At 48.5% G+C, this 21,994-nt stretch overlaps 1 protein-coding gene across 3 annotated transcripts in view; it reads right to left on the bottom strand.

The window, feature by feature from the left end:
- The window catches only part of LOC142818234 (transmembrane protein 45B-like), a 37,557-nt gene extending 18,117 nt beyond the window's left edge, over positions 1-19,440 (bottom strand). Inside the window, exons 1-2 of one of the 3 annotated variants that reach the window (XM_075909671.1) lie at positions 19,313-19,377; positions 18,677-18,763 (exon numbers count right to left, since the gene is read on the bottom strand). The gene's annotated coding sequence lies outside the window, so the exon portion shown is untranslated. Of the gene's footprint in view, positions 1-8,577; positions 8,712-18,676; positions 18,764-19,312 lie in introns of those variants that run through there. The other 2 variants (XM_075909670.1, XM_075909673.1) reach the window with 2 other exon arrangements.
- Between the last annotated feature and the right edge of the window lie 2,554 nt (positions 19,441-21,994).

The raw sequence follows: 21,994 nt of genomic DNA, 5'->3' as shown, positions 1-21,994 counted from the left end.
CCACAGCCTGCAGAAGAATTTGGAAGCTGTACTGGAAAGTGGGAAAATCCCTTTTATTTGTACTTAGATTCTGTTGTTGCAGCTGATTTGGTTAAATGTATATAACTAAACAGTGCTTTGATTTCACAGAGGATGGGACACAGGGATGAAAGCAATTAGGTAACAGTGATGGCCCACTTGGTGTGCAGTAGGATTCAGGGTTGCCCCAAATATTAGTGAATCAGTGCTTGGTACTTTGCACTTCAATGCCATGAATGTTGATGAGACATCTGCTTCTTGCTGAATTCTGACCTGCCTTTGCTAACCAGTCTGTGCTCTCCCTGTCCTTTTGGTTCCTTTTATTAGAGCATTTCCTCTTATTTTAGATTCAAAGTCAACAAAAGCTCACTCAGCCAAAGTTAATGAACAGTTGGAGGAGGGAGATTATTATATCTGTCACATCATCTTATCTCCCCCTTCACCAAATCAGCATCCTGAACTGCCTTCAAACTTCCCCTTGTCATAGACCAGTTCCTCAAGCCAAATCCACAGGGAAAGCTTGGAATTACAATACATATGCAAAATCAATTAAATTAATTATGGACTTAATCAAGACAGGGAGTGATGGAACCTTTGTCAATGAAGGTGCTAACTACTTCCTGAACGGTATCCTTCCTGCCTTATCCATCCATTGACTTTGATCTTTATGTACTCAGGTTTAGCAGCCTTTCTCCTGATACTTTATGCATAGAGGTAGGGGGGTGGGTGACAGAACATCTTTCTTACCCCCCATGCCTTCCCTTCTCCTATTTATTTTGAGTTTCCTTATCCTCTAATCATAACTCCGGTCATCTGAAGAAGTGGGCTGTGCCCACGAAAGCTCATGATATCATCTACAGTAAACTACTGATAATCCGGCACCTTTAGGACCCAGGGGGTGCCAGATTATCAGATATGCCGTACTATCGGAAGGGGGGGCTATGACAGGTCTGGGGTGGGGTGGGGGGAGATGCCACCCCAGACCCCTCATAGCCCCCCTTCTGATAGTCCGGCTCTGTCCCAGGCATCCCCGATTCAGCCACTGCTGGTCAGTTTCAGCATCGGCTGAATCTGGGACGCCTGCGGCAGAGCAGCTGGGGTTCTGCCAGGTTGGTCCGGTAGCACCGCCCCTCGGTGCTGCGAGACCAACCCAGCAGCACCCGAGCTGCTCTGCCCCAGGCATCCCCAAGTCAGCTGCCACTGAAACTGATCAGCGGCTGACTCCAGGAAGCCCGGGGCAGAGCTGCTCTGCCCCGGGCTTCCCAGAATCAGCCGCGGGTCAGTTTCATCAGCGACTGAATCGGGGATGCCTGGGGCAGAGCAGGCCAACCCGGCAGCACTCCAGCTGCTCTGCCCCAGGTGTCCCCAAGAGAGCTGGGGTGCTGCCAGGTTGGTCCTGCAGCCCCGGGGGCAGCGCTACGGGACCAACCCGGCAGCACCCCAGCTGCTCTGCCCCAGGCATCCCCAAGTCAGCTGCCACTGAAACTGATCAGCGGCTGACTCCAGGAAGCCCGGGGCAGAGCTGCTCTGCCCCGGGCTTCCCAGAATCAGCCGCGGGTCAGTTTCATCAGCGACTGAATCGGGGATGCCTGGGGCAGAGCAGGCCAACCCGGCAGCACTCCAGCTGCTCTGCCCCAGGTGTCCCCAAGAGAGCTGGGGTGCTGCCAGGTTGGTCCTGCAGCCCCGGGGGCAGTGCTACGGGACCAAACCGGCAGCACCCCAGCTGCTCTGCCCCCAGCTTCCCCAATTCAGCTGCTGGTCAGTTTCAGCAGCGGCTGAATCGGGGAAGCTGGGCGCAGAGCAGCTCCAATTGTCCGGCTTCCCGGAGCACTTCCGGGTTCCCGATGGTGCCGGACCATCAGGAGTGCCGGAGCACTGGATGCCGGACCAATGGAGTTTTACTGTACATGTTTTGTTAGTCTGTAAAGTACTACCAGACCATTTGCTTGCTGTTTTTTTCCCCTTATTGGTGCAGCTTCAACCCATCTTTCCTTTATCTTCCATCCTCTATTCAACTGAAATAGAGGTTCCTCCCCTCTACTTTCTAACCTCAAACAAGATCCCTGTCAAATCTTACATCAGTGCTACTTAAGATTTTATGCTGAATGGGAAGTGACTGTCTAGGGAGGAGTACTGCAGAAAGGGATCTAGGGGTCATAGTGGACCACAAGCAAATATGATTCTGGGATGTATTAACAGGAGTGCTGTGAGCAAGACATGAGAAGTCATTCTTTCGCTCTACTGAATTGGACTATTGTGTCCTGTTCTGGGCACCACATTTCAAGAAAGATGTGGAGAAATTGGAGAAGGTCCAGAGAAGAGCAACAAGAATGATGAAAGGTCTAGAGAACATGACCTATGAAGGAAGACTTTAAGAACAGGGAGGCTGTTTTTCCGTTAAAAGTATTTGTGCAAGAGAGCGTCTATACTGGTATGTGCCTTTGCGCAAAAGATTTGCTTTTGTGCAAGAGCATCTGTGCCAGTGTAGATGCTCTCTTGCGCAAGAAAGGTCTGATGGCCATTTTAGCCATCGGGCTTTCTTGCACAAGAAATTAACGTGGCTGTCAACACTGGCTCTCTTGCGCAAGAATACTTGCTCCAGAGGGCTTATCCCTGAGCGGGAGCGTCGGAGTATTTACGCAAGAACCACTGATTTTGTACATTACAAAGTCAGTGTTCTTGCACAAATACTCGCGGCCAGTGTAGACAGGCGGCAAGATTTTACACAAAGCGGCTGCTTTTGCGCGAAAACATGCCAGTCTAGCTGCACCCAGATTGTTCAGTTTGGAAAGGAGAAGACTGAGAGGGGACATGAGAGCAGTTTTCAGGTATCTAAAAGGATGTCACAAGGAGGAAGGAGAAATATTGTTCTCCTTGGCCTTTGAGGATAGGACAAGAAGCAATGGGCAGCAAGGGAGGTTTAGTCTGGACATTGGGAAAAACTTCTGTCAGGGCGGTTAAACACTGGAATAAATTGCCTAGGGAGGTTTTGGAATCTTCATCGCTGGAGATATTTAAGAGCAGGCTAGACAGACATCTATAGGGATGGTCTAGGTGGTGCTGGGTCCTGTCATGAGGGCAGGGGACTGGACTCGATGACCTCTCAAGGTCCCTTCCAGTTTTACTGTTCTATGATTCTATGATTTCTGAAGAAGAGGGGGCCTGAAATCTCTGCTGCAATGAACTGATCTTTCTACAAGGTCATGTTCTTGCTTTCTGATTGGATGATGATTTTTCAGCTGTGGAATGACCCTATTGTGAATTTCTGGGTGAACAAGTAGTGCTGAAATTCAAAAACTTTTGGTATTCACAAATATTCTCAAGAATACCCAATGGAAGATAGCGAAGGGATACAGCAATCAGAGCATTGTAGGGGAGAGGGAAAGGGTAGAGGAATGATTTTAACAGCAGCATTTTGAATAGACTTGAGTGGGCACAAGATGGGATGTGGACAGTGCAGAGAAGAGTCAGTTGCAGTAGTCAAAGCAAGAGATGGACAAGAATTGGGGTTATGTGAACAGAGGGGGAAAGAGGATTTCAAAAGACAAGATGAAGCACAGTAGGATTCAGGGATTAAAAAGAGAAAGAGGTGTAGAACAGATCCCTTGGTTTATACAGAGTGACTGGGAGGTTAACACAGTCACAGATCTTTGGGTGACACTCTGACGTGTGACCCTGCTGTACACTGTGTTATATAGTACCACACTTTCAGGTTTATGGAATGAACTTTTCACCTGTGAACACAGAGAACAGCAGGTTGTGAGTCCCGGTGTTTCACTTAGTCACGGAGCACACGCACGTCTAGGTGAGTCAGGGGATTGGTTACCTAGGAGAATTGCAGCAATAAAACACAGTAGGTTCCTGTTTGCCTTTTGCTGGTTTGCTTAACGAGGTGAAGAAGCTGTTCACTATTTGGTATAGCCTGTGTCAGGAAGACCATCTGGCATCATTACCAGTCAGTGATGCCAGGATGATTAATTAGGCTTTTTTAATTAATAGCTAAAACTCAGTGCACCCAGATGTTTCTTTTCTGTTTATTAGCCTCTCTCTCACTCAAACTGACTTGTATTTAATGGTAAGCAGCAGCCATGTATTTTGCTACTTGGAATTATTTTATTTAAAAGAGACCGGCTGAACTGCAGAGCTGGCTCTGACATCATGGGACCCACCCACCTTCTGGGTGTGGTGTACTATCCTATATTGTGGCACTGAGACCATTAACAGAGATAATAAGCCTGCTCTGCAATGTTAGCTAATATGTAGTTGACTTTTAGCTCATGCAGGTAGAAGCTCATACACTTAGCTCCAGAGGTTCCTGGTTCAGTTCTGCCCACTGACAACAGGGATCTGATGGCAGCTTGCTAGTCCCATCCTCTCCGTTCACCAGCTCCACAGGGATTTCACACAATGTACCATTAGTATTAGAAACTGCAGGGGGTAGCCGAGTGAGTCTGTAAGGGATACACTTAAAAAACAACAAATGGTCTGGTAGCACTTTACAGACTAACAAAACATGTCGATGGTGTTGTGAGCTTTTGTGGGCACCGCCCACTTCTTCAGATGACCGGAGTTTAGTATTAGGTTGGTGCTCACCAAGGCACTGACTGGAAAGTCCCCTGCAGCCTGGTTCCGTCAGAGATGTGTTGCAATGGAGCTTCACGTGGGGGCACAGGAGCTGTGACAAAAGCTTAAAGTGCCAGCAGAGAATACAAGATCCTTGCATTTTGGGGCCTTTTCCATTCCATTACTCATCAGAGGCAGGGGACGTCTTTTTGTTCCATGTCTGTACAGCACTTGGAACTGTGGGGTCCTGATTGGTGGCAGAGGCACTTACGTACTAGAATAATACAAACACCAACCTACCAACACAGGCCAAAAATCTACAATGTCTGCCTGAAAATTCTGATCCCATGTGGGTTTCTCATCATGGAAAAGATGATCTGGGCTGAAGATTTTAAAATGGCTGCCTTACTGTGAGGCTTTGACTGGCTGAGACTTTATTTAAATGGCAAAGTTGCCCTGTCTTAGTTTAAATTGGTTTTTAAAGTAATTTAGTTAAATCTGTGGTGTTCAGTGCTCAAGGTGGCTTCAGGAGGAAGCTCTGTTATATTCCACGTCTGGTTCCAGTGGTCTGTGCATAGAGTCATGGAAATGTTGGGCTGGAAGGAACCTCGAGAGATTAGCAAATCATCCCCCCTGTGCTGAGCCAGGACCAATTTAACCCATACCACCATCTTGTTCTTACAAACTCCAAGCCATGAAGTTTCCACAACCTCCAAGAGTTTTACCAGCCCTTATAGCTAGAAAGGTTTTCCTAATATATAACTTAAATTTCTCTTGAAAAGTCCATTACTTCTTGACCATTCTACAGTAGACCACCATCATCTTCTTAATATATTTGAAGACTTATTAGTCCTCCCTCCGTCTCCTTAGAACTAAACATGCCCAGCTTTTTAAACCTTTCCTCATAGGTCAGATTTTTAAATATTTACAAGTTTTCTCTTGCTCCTCTCTTCTTACTCTTTCCAGTTTGTTCATATCTTTCCTAAAGTGTGCCACCCAGAACTGGATACAGTATTTCAGCTGAGATGAATGAGAGTTTTGCACCACCTGATCTAGATTATCTTTCTGGAAGCTCAGTCCTTAAATCCCCATCTCTTAATACCACAAAACCAGTGCAAACCCCTGTGTGGACACTTTTTTCCCCGTTTAATTTACACCTGTTCCCAGTCAACTTCAGGCAGTGGCAGATTAGCCATGGGGCCAGTGGGGCCCATGCCCAGGGACTGTGACCAATTGGGGGACCCTAAAAAAAGAGCACCCCCCTTATCCCTCTCTGCCCAGAGCTTCTGCAATGGAGAAGGGAAAGCCCCCACACCTGACCCCATTTCCCTTGCAGGAGCATCAGGGTGCAGGAGTGGGCAGGGTAGAGCAGGGGGACTGCAGGAGAAGGGGTGGGGAAGGTCCCACAAATGAGTTATCCAATGTTAAGTAAAATAAGCCACGCTTAAACCAAAAGAAGTGCATTCCCACAGAGGTACTGATTTAAATCAACACCTTCAGCTGAACCAGTGCCACTTTCTCAAACAGAAAAGCCTTGGGTTTTGTGATCATTGGTCACTGCAGCGCTATCTGTCTCTAGCTTTATTACTGTTTATCAGACACTTACTTCTTCAGCTGAAGACGTAGAGGACTTTGCTTCCATTGCTGGGGCGTAGGGCTCCTTTTCTACAAAACCCATAAAGCTGGGGTAGGGGACCTAAGGCCTGGGGTCCAAATCTGGGCTCTGGTTTTTGCCTGGATCTGGCCCCCAAGTCTCAGCCACTGTCCTCAGCATTAGGAACTCATGCTGGCACTCCAGCCCCATGTCCCTCCCCGCCTCCCAGTGCCAGGGCTGGCCCCCAACATTTTGGCACTTGAGGTGGGGAACTCAAATGACACCCCCATTCCCTCTTCTCCTGCCTGCCTGTTATGTCTCTTGTGCCCTCCTTCCTCCAGCGCAGCACTTCCCCATCTCTGTGCATCTAGAGCAGAGAATACAGATGCACCAGCAGCAGACACAATTTTCTACACTCTGGATCCTAGTGGTGCTCCCCCCCACCCCGTCTGGCACCTGAGGCGGTCGCCTCACTTTGCCTCATGGTAAGGCCAGCCATGCCCAGTGCCAGCCTGGGGCTGGACCACCGGCGCAGACTCCCCACTGTGGGGGGAGGAGCCTAGTGGGCCAGAATCAGGCAAGCCAGAACCAGACCCAACAGGCTCTGTCAGTGGCTCCGCACACTGCTGCTCCCCCTCCCCTTGGCAGCTGAGGTAAAGTGCTGCCTGGAGGCTTTTCCCCCACAAAATCTACTAGTGAGGCAGGTGGGGTTTTTTGTTTTCTTTGCTTCTCACTTTTGTCTGGCCCCTCACTGATTTCCTTGTGTGTCAGCAGTCCCCGACTCCAAAGAAATTCCCCACTCCTGCCATAAGGATATATTGCTCTCCCTGCCAGTACCTCCTATATGATGATATTTACAGCTGTGCTGTGTCTAAATTGGCATGCTTTTGCACAAAATCATGCTGCCTGTCTACACTGGTGGGCAGTTCTTGCGCAAGAACACTGGCGTTCTAATGTGTGAAATCAGGGCTTCTTGTGCAAGAACTATGATGCTCCTGCTCAGGAATAAGCCCTCCTGCGCAACTGATCTTGTGCGAGAGGCCAGTGTAGACAGGCAACATGAATTTCTTGCGCAACAAAGCCCGATGGCTAACATGGCCATCAGAGCTTTCTTGTGCAAGAGAGTATCTACACTGGCACAGATGCTTTTGCGCAAAAGCACATCTCTTGCACAAAGGCGCATGCCAGGGTAGACACAAATACTCTCTTGCACAAATACTTTAACACAAAAACTCTTGCGTTAAAAGTATTTGCGCAAAATCTTGCCAGTCTAGACGCAGCCCTAGATCGGAACTATCCCATGCAATAAAATATTATTTTCTAGTGCATTTTATAGTAACTTTGTGGCCAGCTGTTAGAAGCAGCTAAGACTTTGCTTCACTCTGTGGCTGAAGGGGAGAGATTATAGGCAAATAAGCATATTGGCTCATTAAACACATAAAGCAAGAGAGAATCCTTTACCAGCAACACTGATACAATCCAACAGTTTTATGTAAAAGATTCTTTATTTTCTTGGAGACACACAAACCACCTACCCAAATTGCTATAAAAAAGCCATATGAATAAACTATAGAGCTGGCTGAAAATATAAGATTTCTGGGTAAACAGATGACCATACAATGAGGCTGCATGAGCGCTTTAGCAGCTGAACTATGAAAAAACATTTAATGGCAATTAAAAGAGTGCCCCATAAAATGGGTGCTATCAGAATGCACCTCATCCTAATTAACTAATGCACAGATGCATCAAGGCATGAAAAGCTAAGGGCACACCCTTTGCCCCATTAAACAGCCAGCACGCAACCTGTTCCAAAAGCAAGACACTTGAATCAAAAGTAAGAGATTCAAAAAATTATCTTCAATGTCTTTTTAAGCACACCAAGATAGACCTAATGTTTTCCCATGTGCCTGACCCACCCTGAGAGAACAATCATGTGTCTGGACCCATCCTGCACAGCACAGAACTGCTGGCAGTGTTTGTGTGCCAATGTAAATAAAGGCTCAGGTGAGCACAAAAGAGCAGGAGACTGTCTCAAGCATTTCTGTGCAGAGCCTTTATTCTGAAGCAGAGAATAGGGCACAGTAACCTGTCTGGAACATGATTACTGGGAATACAAACTTGTCTGAATGCACTTGTCTCTGCTGTTACCTTGTCCCCTTTCTCTTCATTCACCTTTTGCTTATTATCTAAATCCTAGTGCTCCACAATCTGTGTTACTTGTTTGTAAAGCCCCAAGCACAATGGGGCACTACCACACAAGATACAAGTGAAAAGAGCCTAATGACTTCAGCTGAAGTTTGAGGGTGTTTAGTTTCTCATGAGAAAGGCAGGCCCAAGGCTTCTCATCTTGGGCACCCAAAAGTGGAGGCTGTTTTTTCTTTCAGAAGTTGGTTTGTCCTTACCTGATTTCCTGTTTAATTCCATTAATAAGTTCACCTTTGATCCACAGCACACCTGATTCTCCACTCTAATATCTTCCCTGAATTCATTTTTCTTTGAACCTGTCAATACTTCACTTTGAACAATCTCTCTGGTTCCTGGCGGTGTACAGTTGAAAAATAAAGTCTAAAGTCCAGTGTGTCATTATAACAAACAGTTCAGACATCCACTGTGCACCCTCCCTTCCTCAGACTACATAAATCATGCATGTTAGCTCACTGTCTGACCATGTGACAAGAACTACGCTGGTATCACTCGATGGTACCATGCAGGGATTGAGAACAGTGCCTCTGGCGTGTGTGTGTGTGTGTGTGTGTGTTAGAAGGATCATTGTAACCATCATAAGGGTATTGCTGGCCTCTTAATTCAAGTGAATAATAGGAAATCTTCCATGCTCAACATGAATTTAGTTCAAACATACATTTCACTGGAAAAGCAGCAGGAAAGTCTCAGGGTATGTCTACACTAAAAAGTTAATTCGAACTAACAGACGTTAGTTCGAATTAACTTTGATAGGCGCTACACTAGCGATCCGCTAGTTCGAACTTAATTCGAACTAGCGGAGCGCTTAATTCGAACTAGGTAAACCTCATTCTACAAGGACTAAGCCTAGTTCAAATTAACTAGTTCGAATTAAGGGCTGTGTAGCCACTTAATTTGAACTAGAGGGAGGCTAGCCCTTCCCAGCTTGCCCTGGTGGCCACTCTGGGCACCACCAGGGAAACTCTTCTGCCCCCCTCCCAGCCCCGGAGCCCTTAAAGGGGCACGGGCTGGCTACGGTGCCCGTGCCAGGTGCAAGCCTGCCAGCACCCAGCCAGCAGACCCTGCACCCGGCATGGCTCAAGGCAGCCACCCGCTGCCATCCAGCCCTCCGCCTCTTCCCGGGACCAGGCTGGCGGCTCCCAGGAGCCTGCCCGGGGCCGCAAGAGGCGGGCGCCCGTCTGGTCTAGTGCGGACATCGTGGATCTCATCCACGACCTCCGCACTACGTACAGGAAAGTGGCCATCTAGGGCAGGAGAGCTGTCAGCCTGGCCACCCAGGAGCAGGTTTGCATGAAAATCAAGGTGGTCCACTGAGACCCCCGACCCTGAGCCCTGAGCTTAGAATGGCCGTACTGGGTCAGACCAAAGGTCCATCTAGCCCACTAGCCTGTCTGCGGACAGCAGCAAACACTAGGTACCCTGGAGGGGATGGACCGAAGACAATGACCAAGCCATTTGTCTCGTGCCATCCATCTCCAGCCTTCCACAAACAGAGGCCAGGGACACCATTTCTACCCTCTGGCTAATAGCACTCCATGGACCCAACCTCCATGACTCGAACTCACTTCTCTTTAAACTCTGTTCTAGTTCTAGCCTTCACAGCCTCCTGCAGCAAGGAGTTCCACAGGTTGACTATTTGCTTTGTGAAGAAGAACTTTCTCTTATTAGTTTGAAGCCTGCTACCCATTCATTTCATTTGGTGTCCTCTAGTCCTTCTATTATGGGAACTAATGAAGAACTTTTCTTTATGCACCCTCTGCACACCACTCCTGCATTTATAGACCTCTATCATATCCCTCCTCAGTCTCCTCTTTTCTAAGCTGAAAAGTCCCAGTCTCTTTAGCCTCTCTTCATATGGGACCTGTTCCAAACCCCTGATCATTTTAGTTGCCCTCCCCTCTCCCACCCTCTCTCTTCCCCCTCCCACCTCCTTTTCCCAGTCTCCCCGAGTTTTGTTCAATAAAGAGAGTTTCTATTTTTGAACACGTGTCCTTTATTTTGTACATCAGGAAGGGGGGCTAGGGAGGGGCAAGTGGAAGGAGGTGAGGGAGGAATGGGGTACGAGCCCCCAATGGGGAGGACTGGGGTGGCTCTGCGGGCTCCTTGGGGTGGAAGCTCTCCTGCAGCCCCCTGGTTGATCCCCCCCCGGATGGCAGCCTGTGGCAAGTGCAGCCGGGCTGATGGCCGAGTGCTGTGATGTGCCGAGTGTGGGCACTCAGGGCACTCCAAGCCAGGACTGCTTTGCAAGCGGAGAACCCCTGAGAATTGTCTGTCCAGGGTGGGGGTCGGGTCCCTTTAAGCACAGCCCTCGGCTAGCCTGAGACAGCAGCTCCACGCTCTAAGTCCTACTCTGATGCCCTGCCGGCACTGCTTCTGGCCATCCTTAACCTCAGTTCAGGGTCCACTCAATGTGGACATGCTAGTTCAAATTAGCAAAATGCTAATTTGAACTAGTTTTTAAGTCTGGATGCACTAATTCGAATTAGCTTAGTTCGAATTAACTAAGTTAGTTCGAATTAGCGCTATAGTGTAGGCATACCCTCAGACAGGATTTATGTCTGTCCTGCCACTGGGTGCAAATGCATCTCTTGCAGCAAACACCTAGTTTGATTCAGTTTCTAAAGATAACTCCACTTAGGTTTAATGGACTATTTCATCTCCTGCTCACTTAAATGTGTATAGCAAGACTGCACAGTTCCAACATACAGTAATACTCATTGCTAATGCCAGTGTAGTTGAACAAATAGCCAGTTTACTTGGATCTGAAAGTTTTCTCTATTTATATTAACATCTTGCTCAGTCTTTATGGAACAATGGCCCTCTTAATCAGCACGGTTCCCTGCTGGTTCTAGTTCTGAAATACGTTTGGCCTGCTTAACTAGAGAACATTTGATCTAGCCAGAGGAATCAGACCTCAACAAAGCTGCCTATTCTCTCACATTTTCATTCATCTCAGCATGTGCTTTACTAGGAAAAGGGGTCTGATTTTCAAGATCTCTCAATTCTTTACCTGCATACTTGTTCAAAGAAAGATGAGAAATAAAAAGAAAAGATTGAATTTCTGTAGGTGCATGATCTCAGAAGGCAGAGACCTCTATCGCCAGCAATTAATTGCTAAGAACTTAACAGAAAAAGAACAAAATCCCTTTTATACTGGAGTTCCTCACCCTTTTTCTGCCCCAAGCAATGAGTTCGTTTTCATCATTTACATACTGGACAAATACAAGTGCAATTGTATGACACAGTTGCATATTTGGGTCGGAGACATAGCTCAGCAGCCATGGGGGTCATATGTTCCTAAGAGCTTCACAGTTTCAACTGGCCACCGGCAGAGGTCAGGTAGAGATTCCCTTCCCCACTGGATTCTGGGATTTTTAAAAATATCCTTCCTCTGAAGCATCAGGAATAGCAAGAACTAGAGATGGGACAATGGACAAGGAGGGCCAGAGAGAGCAGCAGGCATTTTCCCCTCCCAAGAACTTGGTTGGTTGACTCTTTCTAACACGCTTGGAATCTAATTGACTGCATATGCGGTGTTGGGAAGGATTTCATAGAATTATAGAATCATAGAGCTGGAAGAGACCTCAGGAGGTCATCAAGTCCAGCCCCCTGCCCAAGGCAGGACCAATCCCAACTAAATCAACCCGGCCAGGGCTTTGTCAAGCTGAGAGTTAAACACCTCTAGGGATGGAGATTCCATCACCTCCCTAGGTAACCCATCCCAGTGCTTCACCACCCTCCTACAGAAAGAGTTTTTCCTAATATCCAACCTAAACCTCCCCCACTGCAACTTGAGACTATTGCACCTTACTCTGCCATCCGTCACTACTGAGAACAGCCTCTCTCCATCCTCTTTGGAACCTCCCTTCAGGAAGTTGAAGGCTGCTGTCAAATCCTCCCTCACTCTTCTCAACTGGAGACTAAACAAACCCAACTCCCTCAGTCTCTCCTCATAGGACATATGCTCCTGCCCTCTAATCATTTTCATCGCCCTCTGCTGGACCCTCTCCAATGCGTCCACATCCTTTCTATAGTGGGGGGCCCAGATCTGGATACAGTACTCCAGATGTGGCCTCACCAGAGCCGAATAAAGGAGAATAATCACTTCTCTGGATCTGCTGGCAATGCTCCTCCTAATGCAACCTAATATGCCATTAGCCTTCTTGGCTACAAGGGCACAGTGTTGACTCATATCGAGCTTCTCATCCACTGTAACCTCCAGGTCCTTTTCTGCTGAACTGCTACTTAGCCACTCAGTCCCCAGCCTGTAACAATGCTTGGGATTCTTCCGTCCCAAGTGCAGGACTCTGCACTTGTCCTTGTTGAACCTCATCAGATTTCTTTTGGCCCAATTCTCCAATTTGTCTGGACTCTATCCCTACTCTCCAGAATATCTACCTCTCCCCTTAGCTTAGTGTCATCCGCAAAGTTGCTGAGGGTGCAATCCATCCCCTCATTCAGGTCATTAAATAAAGATGTTGAACAAAACCGGTCCCAGAACCGAACCTTGGGGCACTCCACTAGAAACCAAGCACCATCCTGATATCAAGCCATTGATCACTACCCACTGGGCCCAACCATCCAGATAGCTTTCTATCCATCTTACTGTCCATTTATCCAATCCACATTCCCTTAACTTGCTGGCAAGAATATTGTGGGAGACCGTATCAAAAGCCTTGCTAAAGTCAAGGTATATCACATCCACTGATTTTCCCACATCCACAGAGCCAGTTACCTCATCATAGAAGCTAATCAGATTGGTCAGGCACAACTTGCCCTTCATGAATCCATGTTGACTGTTCCTAATCACTTTCCTCTCATCCAAGTGCTTCAAAATGGATTCCTTGAGGATCCCTTCCATTTTTCTGGGGACTGAGGTAAGGCTGACTGGTCTGTAGTTCCCTGGATCATCCATCTTCCCTTTTTTAAAGATGGGCACTACATTTGCCTTTTTCAATCATCCGGGATCTCTCCCAATCTCCATGAGTTTTTAAAGATAATGGCCAAAGGTTCTCCAATGACATTTGCCAACTCCCTCAGTACCCTTGGATGCATTAAATCTGGGCCCATTGATTTGTGTATGTTTAGCTTTTCTAAATAGTTCCTAACTTGTTCTTTCCCCACCAAGGGCTGTCCACCTCTGTCCCATACTGTGTTGCCTAGTGCATTTGTCTGGGAGCTGACCTTGTCCATGAAGACAGAGGCAAAGAAAGCATTGAGTACCTCAGCTTTCCCCACATCATCTGTCACTAGGTTACCTCTCTCATCCAGTAAGGGCCCCACACCCTCTCTGATCACCCTCTTATTGCTAACATGCCTATAGAAACCTTTCTTTTTCCCCTTCACATCCCTTGCCACCTGCAATTCCAGTTGCGCTTTCACCTTCCTGATAACTCCCCTGCATTCTCAAGCAATATATTTATGCTCCTCCCTAATCATCTGTCCAAGTTTCCACTTCTTGTAAGCTTCCTTTTTGTGTTTAAGCTCACTATGGATGTCTCTGGTAAGCCAATCTGGTTGTCTACCATATTTGCTTTTCTTACTGAGCATCGGATGGTTTCTTCCTGTGCCTTTTAGAAAGCTTCTTTAAAATACTGCCAGCTCTCCAGGACTCCTTTCCCCTTATGTAAGCATCCCAGGGAATCTTGCCCATCAGGTCTCTGAGGGAGTCAAAGTCTGCTCTTCTGAAGTCCAGGGTGTGTATTTTGCTATTCTCCTTTCTTCCTTTGGTCAGGATCCTGAAATCGACCTTCCCATGATCACTGCTTCCCAGGTTGTCACCCACCTCTACTTCCCCTACTTGTTCCTCCCTGTTTGTGAGCAGCTGGTCAAGCTGCACACGGCCCCTGGTCGGTTCTTTCAGCACTTGTACCAAGAAATTATCCCCAACATTCTCCAAAAACTTCCTGGATTGCCTGTGTACTGCCGTATTGGTCTCCCAACAGATGTCAGGGTGATTAAAGTCGCCCATGAGAACAAGAGCCTGCGATCTGGACGCTTCTCTCAGTTGTCCAAAGAAAGCTTCGTCTACCTCATCCACCTGATCTGGCGGTCTATAGCAGACACCAACCACAACATCACTCCTGTTGCTTCCACCTCTAAATTTAACCCATAGACTCTCAACAGTCTTTTCTCCCTCTAAGTACTGAAGCTCCGAGCAGTCGTACTGCTCTCTTACATACAATGCAACTCCTCCTCCTTTTCTCCCCCACCTGTTCTTCCTGAACAGTTTATACCCTTCCATGACAGCGCTCTAGTCATGCGAGTCATCTCACCAAGTCTCCGTTATTCCAATCAAATAATAGTTCTTTAACTGGGCCAGGGCTTCTAATTCTTCCTGTTTGTTTCCCAGGCTTCTTGCATTGTTGTACAAACACCTTAGATAACTAGTTGATTGCCCTGCCTTCTCCATCCAAATCAGGGGTACTCCTTTCTTGCTCATTCCTCCTTGTGATTCTTCCCAGTGTCCGACTTCCTCACTTAGCTCAGGGCTTTGATCACCGCCCCCCAACAAACCTAGTTTAAAGCCCTCCTCACTAGGTTTGGAAGCCTGCCCGCAAAGATGCTCTTTCCTCTCTTGGTTAGATGGATCCCATCTCTTCCTAACAATCCTTGTGCCTGGAACAGAGTCCCATGGTCAAATAAACCTCTCTCCAACACCACCTGCTCAACCATGCATTTACTTCCTCAATTCGAGGATCCCTACTCAGACCTTTTCCTTGAACCAGAAGGATGGATGAGAAAACCACATGCTCTTCAAATTCCTTGATCCTTCTTCCCAGCGCTACATAATCTGCTGTGACCCGCTCAAGGTCATGCTTGGCTGTATCGTTAGTTCCTACATGGAGAATCAGGAAGGGGCAGCGATCTGAAGACTTAATCACTTTTGGAAGACTCTCGGTCACATCCTGAATGTGAGCCCCGGTAAGCAGCACACCTCTCGAGATTGCAGGTCTGGACGGCAGATGGATAACTCAGTCCCTCTTAGGAGGGAGTCCCGTCCACAACCACCCATCTTCTTCTTTTGGGGGTGGTGGTCGTGGAACCCCCATCCCTAACACTACGCACCTCATGCCTTCCAGCTTGCACTTAGTGCAGATGAAAGACCTTCTTTCTTCTGGGAGTCCCATTTGACTATCTTGGGTGGCCACCCAGGCACCCAACTTACAGGAACACTGAGGTCACTTGCCAGGATCAGTTATTTCCTTGGCATTGCTGGAACCTTGGGCAGTGATGCCCTGCTGCCCCTCTGACTCTCTGCCCGTGGCCCATAATAGCCTCCCATGGGCTGTGATACTTGGCTTTAGTTTTAATGGCTGGAGTTAGTGTGCATACCCTGGTCTATGATACCGATGGTCAGACTAGATGAACTGCTAGTCCTTACAGGCTTCAAACTGAGTCCTAGATATTCTATAGGAATAATGCTCCGTAACCTGTGCTGCTGCAAGGTTTTTGTTTTGTTTTTTGTCCAAGTGTTTATAAACAAGTCACTGAATGACCAGTGACCTGGGAAAATGTTGTGTCACTTTCTCCCTGTGACGGACCAGGCCGGGTCTGGGCACCGCTGAGGGTGTCTGCTCAGGACGAATTGCTCAAACTCGGGGCTCTCTATTGCCCCTGACTGGCAGCCCTTCCCAAATAGGCCACAGACCAGCCCCTCAGAGCACTTCAGCTGCCTGCCTGGCCAGCCTGAAGCCTCACAAGCAAACCCCTCTGACATCCTAGCTCTCTCCGTACCCCAAACAGCCCCAGGCCTGCTCATAGGTAGGGGTTTTAGAACCTACGGGTTCTGTCCGGTCCCAAGAAACCAGCCACAGGTCCCAATCAATTTACACTCTAGATCTTACCCACAAACCACGCTGAGCATCTAAAGGTTTATTACTAAAAGAAAGAAAAGCATGAGAGTAAGGTTGTTAAAGTATCATACATTACATGCATCGAATCTCCCAATTCTCAATGCAGGCTCGCAGCAGAGATGTTATAAATGCTGTCTTAAAAGTCCTTGGTGTACATCCTATGTCAGGATGGGTCCACAGTTCTTTCCAGCTCATTGATCCCTGCAATGCTGCATCTGGGATGAAGAGCCAAGCTGAACACAAAGATGGAATTGGCCCCATGGCGTATTTATATCCTCCCCGGCTTCTTCCAAGCTGGAGACAGCCACATGTTCAGTGGCCAGGTGTGTCTTTGGCCTTCAGAGGTCCATTGTTCCCGGGAGCTTTGCTCATTAGCCTGTCCATAGGCTGAGCATTCCTTGTCTATTGCTCAGCCACAAACAGAGAAGTTTCCAGTATTGACACAGAATACATATTAATAATTCCACACCCAGACACTATACAAGTATATGGATAGTATATACAGAACCAGTAGAAGGAAAGCTTTTGTTAGACACCTTACATGGCCCCCTTTGTATCTATTTTTGGGGCAAACACCCACCCCCATGGGTGTAGCAGTGATCTGGCTACTCCCCTCAAAATCCAGTAACATGACACTCCCACACTCTATCCATAAGCCAAATTGCACCCCTGGAGCTGTGACTGTGAGATGCCACTCCTCAAAGATCTTGGTAATAGAATTTTCCGACAGTTTTTGTAGCTCAAAGCATGCAAAGTGAAGTAGTTAATGTTGGCAAGGACATTTTCATCAGCTCTAATTACCCACTGGGACAGGTGTCAACTTTTAACTCATCTCAGGGCTGTTGTTCCAGGCTGTCTGCAGGCTCTGGCAGACATTACTGCATTAGTTACTCCAAGGCGGCATTTGAACACTTGAACAAAAGCTAAGATTCTTGAGCAAAGATGGCAGCTTCCAGATAAAGAGCTTAGTTTACAAGCCAGCTCATTTTGGCCTCTGCTTTATATGAGGCTGTTACACATGGCAGGCTTACTTGCCTCATTGATTGCAAGCCCACACGGGCCAGTGCAGTCCTGTTTCTTATTTACAGCCCACTGAAGTATATTGCTCCTCTTCCTACCATCATCAGGGAGTGGCAACTATAGGCAGTGGAGGCAAAGGAGACCTTCCTTACCCATCTGGTTGCTATATTCCAGATGTTACTTGAGTGCTTGGTTTCTCTTTGTCCAGGGCCCTTCATATATGGGACAACACATGGGGAGGAGACAGAGAGAAATGGAGAGCCTCTCCCACCGCTTCAAGAGAGGGGAAAAAATGATAAAAGGAACCAACAAGAGGTATGTGGAGAAAACTACTCCCACAATCTAAGTTGTTCTTAAATTTGTTTCCTTCCTTGCTCTGTTCACCCCTGTTCACCCACTGCCTGTTTGCAAATTCACCCTGTGCAAATATCAAATTTAGAATGCAAGGGTGGTGTCCTATTTGTCTGCAAAGTCTCACATACACCTCTCATCACATAAGCATTTCAACCTCTTCCCTTGATAATCTATTTCCTTGTTTGTTAGTGCTCTTGGTCAAGCTAAAATTCCCCATTGCAGAATTTCATGCTATCACTCAGATGTTTTCTTGTCTTCTTTCCTCCAGCTGCATCCAGGAAAAATGACAATGTTTGTGAACAGTTTCATTATTACTTATATTTAATTAGGCTGATAAAATCTGCAAGACTGGTGGAGCAACTTTCCTTCATTCTATAGTTGCTTCCGAAAATTTCCAGTCTTAGATTTAAAAAGGACCTAAGAATAAAAAAAAAGTCATGTTTGATACCTGAAAGTCACTTTATTTGGTGGGGAAAGAGGGCCCATGCATGTAGCCTGCTCATAGATGCTACCCTAGAAATGTAGGCTGTTAGCTACTGGGGTTAAGTCTCTGCAATTTTCTTGCATAAACATTTCAGATCAGTGCATAATTAGGGTTGGTCTCTATATCAGACCTTGTACCTTATGCTATAAAAAGAGATTGATTATCAATTTTAATAGAGGACAAGGATGAATTTTTAGCTTTCCTTATTGTTCCTATCAGAATTTTTGCTGAAGCAAATCAATCACTACTATCAAGCTCTGATAAAAGCTGTTTCTGGACTGTGATCTTGCTGCTATTCTTTGCCCTAGAAGCATTTGTTTTCTTTTCACTCACTATAAAGAAGAACAACACACATTGCTGGACAGTGTTGCCCAGGACAAATGCATTTCACACAGCTCTGTAACATACGGATGTAGTTCCGATTTTATTCTAGGTGTTGGAAGGAAAGGCTTTGTCTCGTTGGTTTGGTTGAAGACCGAGCAGAATAATCAGAATTAAAGAAAGAGACTCATACAGCCAGGGCCCAGGGACAGAGCAAAATCATCGACAAGTTGAAGGGGCCAAGGGCAGTGGGTATCCTTTTACCTCTAACGTCACTGAGGAATGGTCTTTTCCTCCCCTGCGTCCAAAGCTTTCAACTGCCACTCGCCTGACAGACCTTAGTGCAGCCGCCTAACGAAGAAGTTTCCTCTTGTAGGTTATTGACGCCGCTCCTGGCTGCCAGGGTCAGTTTGCAGCCAGGACACACACTGCGCCCTCACCTTTCCACCTGCCGGATTAGCCACCCAAACACCCCGCCCAGGGCCCGCGCAGGGCTCACGGTGATAGCAGCCCCACCCCCGGCTCTGCCTGCTCTTTTCCTTGCTGCTCTCTGAAGCTCAGGACGGGGAGGATCCAAGCGCAGGCCCCCAGCTGCCCTCTATAGGGAAAGTGGAGCCCGCGGGGTGCCAGGCTTCGGTGTGAGAGTCACCTGGGCAAAGCCTCCCCTCTGCGCTGCACGCAGCCTCCCGCCGGCGGACCGGCCTCCCGCAGCTCCCCCTGCCCCAGACTGCTAGAGGGCGGGGCGGGGCGGGGGATAAGGGAGACGGGCTCAGGTCCCGCTCCTCCGAACATGGGAAAATTCCCAGCCCCCGGGCCCCCTTCTCCATCCCGCAGGGTGGCCGCTGGATCCGACGCAGAGCCCCTGCCGGTGCCTAGTTCTCCCCGCAAGTCTCCGCTCACCAGCTCTCCTTCGGCTCCGCCGTCGCCCCCACTTGCTGCTGCTCCGGCCCCGCACCTGTCCCGCTCTGGACCCTGGCGAGCGGCTGACGCAGCGCGAGCGGGCGCAGGTGAGGGAGGGACTGTGGCGGCTCCGGGCCCCGCCCCGCTTCCCCTCTGGGGAGAAGGAAACAAAACTTCGGCTCAGTAGCTGCCGGGGGAGCCTCCTGGGCTTTGTGGCTCGTCTCGGGAGGCGCTCGGCCCGGCCCCCACCTTTCCCCGCAGCCATCCAGCCCGGCTTTGTCCTGCCCCGCTGCCCGGCGCAGCTCTCCAGAGTCCCGGGGGAAGCTGCTGCGCTGGGGCAGCAAGCCGGGAAAGCAGCTCGGGGAGGGGAAGGCAGGGATCCGTCTCCTTCAGCTAAGGAGGGGGGAGTGCGGTCGGTGCAAGGGCAAGCTGGTGTTTTGGGGGGAGGGGAGTAGATTGTGGGGGAGAGCTGGGGATGAGTGAGGGGGCTACGGGTGCATGTTTTGGGCCGGAGGATGGGGGCAGGGGAGGGGGGCAGTTACCTGGCACAGATGGGGAGGGGAGGGCGCAGGTGGCTCCACGTAGCCATGGGCTTGCAGACATCTGCCCCCCACCCCATGCTCCCACTGGCCCTCATACTACGACTAGGCAGCTTCAGTATTCTGGAGAGCAACAGAGGACTTCGTACTAGAATTACTGACCATACCTCCCGATTTTTCTGGGACTGTCCTGAATGTAAATGCTCTGTCCTGGCGCCCCATCAAGTAGTGAAATGTCCTGGAAAGCCCTACTGGACATTTCACTACCTGATGGGGACACCAGCGCTGCACAGCAGCCTCGTCCCCCTCCTTCCCCCTGCCAGCAGGGTGTGGAGGGCAGCCCAGCTGGATTCCAGTGGTGCATGGCCCCTCCCTCTCCCCCTTCTTTATGCCCCCCTCCCCATGGGACTGCTTCTGCTGCATGGGGTCCTGGTCAGGTGACCCCACCTCCTTCTTCAGGCCGCCTTAGAGCCTGGCAGGAGCCCGGCTGGGGCACTGCGGAGCAGGGCACGCTCGGGCTCAGCAAGTCTGGGACTGGAGCGGAGGCCCCGTGGAGCTATTTTTAGTGCCACAGTCTGGGTTCTCGCAAGCAGCCCCTGCTCCAGTTGGAGTCAAGTGGCAGCTGCACCAGCCTCACCAGGACAGGCCTTGTGCGGTTGCCGCTTGACTACAGCTGGAGGCAGGGCCACCCACAAGGATCCAGACTGTGGCACTAAAGGGCTGAGGGGAGTGAGAAGGGCAGGAGTCAGGACAGCAGAGGAGGGTGAAGGGTGGGTGTCAGCAGGCACCAGGGGCGCAGATGGGGTGAGGGGAGGGTCAGAGACATGGCAGCAGAGGGAAAAGGGAGAGGTTTATAAGACGTTTATTAATAACTTGGTTGTCACAGTGGCACATCCGAACAAGCCACATGAACTCAGTACTGGTGCACAGGACAAAATTCACTCCGCTCATGGGAGGAAAATCTTAGCGGAAACACTTTCACCAGCCTCTCCCCCTGAATTAATGCAATGCAAATTGGGTTCATGCAATTGCAAGATAGTTGCATTGGGGGGTGGTGGTCCTGTGAGGACGGTGAGAGGAGTTCTTAAAGGGGTCACCCAATACCCTTTACTTCTGGTCATGTGTCTCTCTTGAGTCCAGGAGTACTACCTCCAGAGGTGGGACTTCTTGTGGAACGGGTGTGGCTAGCTGGGTTCAGAGGCATTGCTAATGTGTCCCTTATTTTAAGACAAGCAGCAAAGAAAAGAGCGGGAAGAGCCAGGGGTAGGGCTGCTCTCACCGTGAGCCTGCTGTGTGTCCATGCTGGGAGAATGCCCCCCCCCCCATGAATGTTGTAATATGTACACTTGCTTCTAACGTTCTCCTTTGTATATTTTTTCTGTTCTGTGCGTTGATTTGCACTTTGTTTTCTATGTCTGGATACAGCATGTTCAGTCCATAACCACAAGTTCAGGGTGATGGTCATGTCCTTTCTGTGTTGTGTTCTTTTTAAAACAAAACACAGAACAGAAGGGGAGAAATGAACCCTGGCTTAATTGTGTTGTAAAACACTGTAGCCATCCTGATGTTCAGTGATTCTGAGCCCCGTAATATCCCATTGCAGGGAAAACAGGAAGTCCTGAATCTCCTGAATACAAAGCCATGTATTTTAAAACAGGAATATCTTAGATAGTCTAGTTTTAGATCTAATTTAAAACTGAGTCTGAGGTTTTCTAACACAGGTTCTTTAAATAAAAAAAGGGCATTTTTTGTAAACAAGGGTGAAATCCTGGACTAGTTGAAATCAGCGAGAGTTTTGTTATTAACTTCCATGGGACCAGATTTCAGCTCAAATCACTATTTTCATTTCTTGTAATTCCAATGATTGAGTTATCAGGTTCTCACCTGGATTACCTTGAGGTCCTTAAGTGTGGGAAATTGATCAGGTTCACCATGGCCCAGTACTTTGTGTAAAAATCGACATCAGTCGAAAGTGAATGAAAACCACTGTGACATAGTCGGGGTAACTTGCTAGGGCTGTGGTGACCTCTGCTGTCTGTAGCACAACCCAGCAGGGAAAAGTCATTATGCAAAGGGGGCTCCAAACCTGTCTGACCAGCTACCCCCATGCGGAGAAACAAAGGAAGGTGGAATGCTGCCCCTG

Source organism: Pelodiscus sinensis, chromosome 26 (genome assembly GCF_049634645.1).
Source record: "Pelodiscus sinensis isolate JC-2024 chromosome 26, ASM4963464v1, whole genome shotgun sequence".
Taxonomy (NCBI): Eukaryota; Metazoa; Chordata; order Testudines; family Trionychidae; genus Pelodiscus; species Pelodiscus sinensis.
Note: the sequence above shows the minus strand (reverse complement) of the source record. Positions and strands in the feature narration are given on the sequence as shown.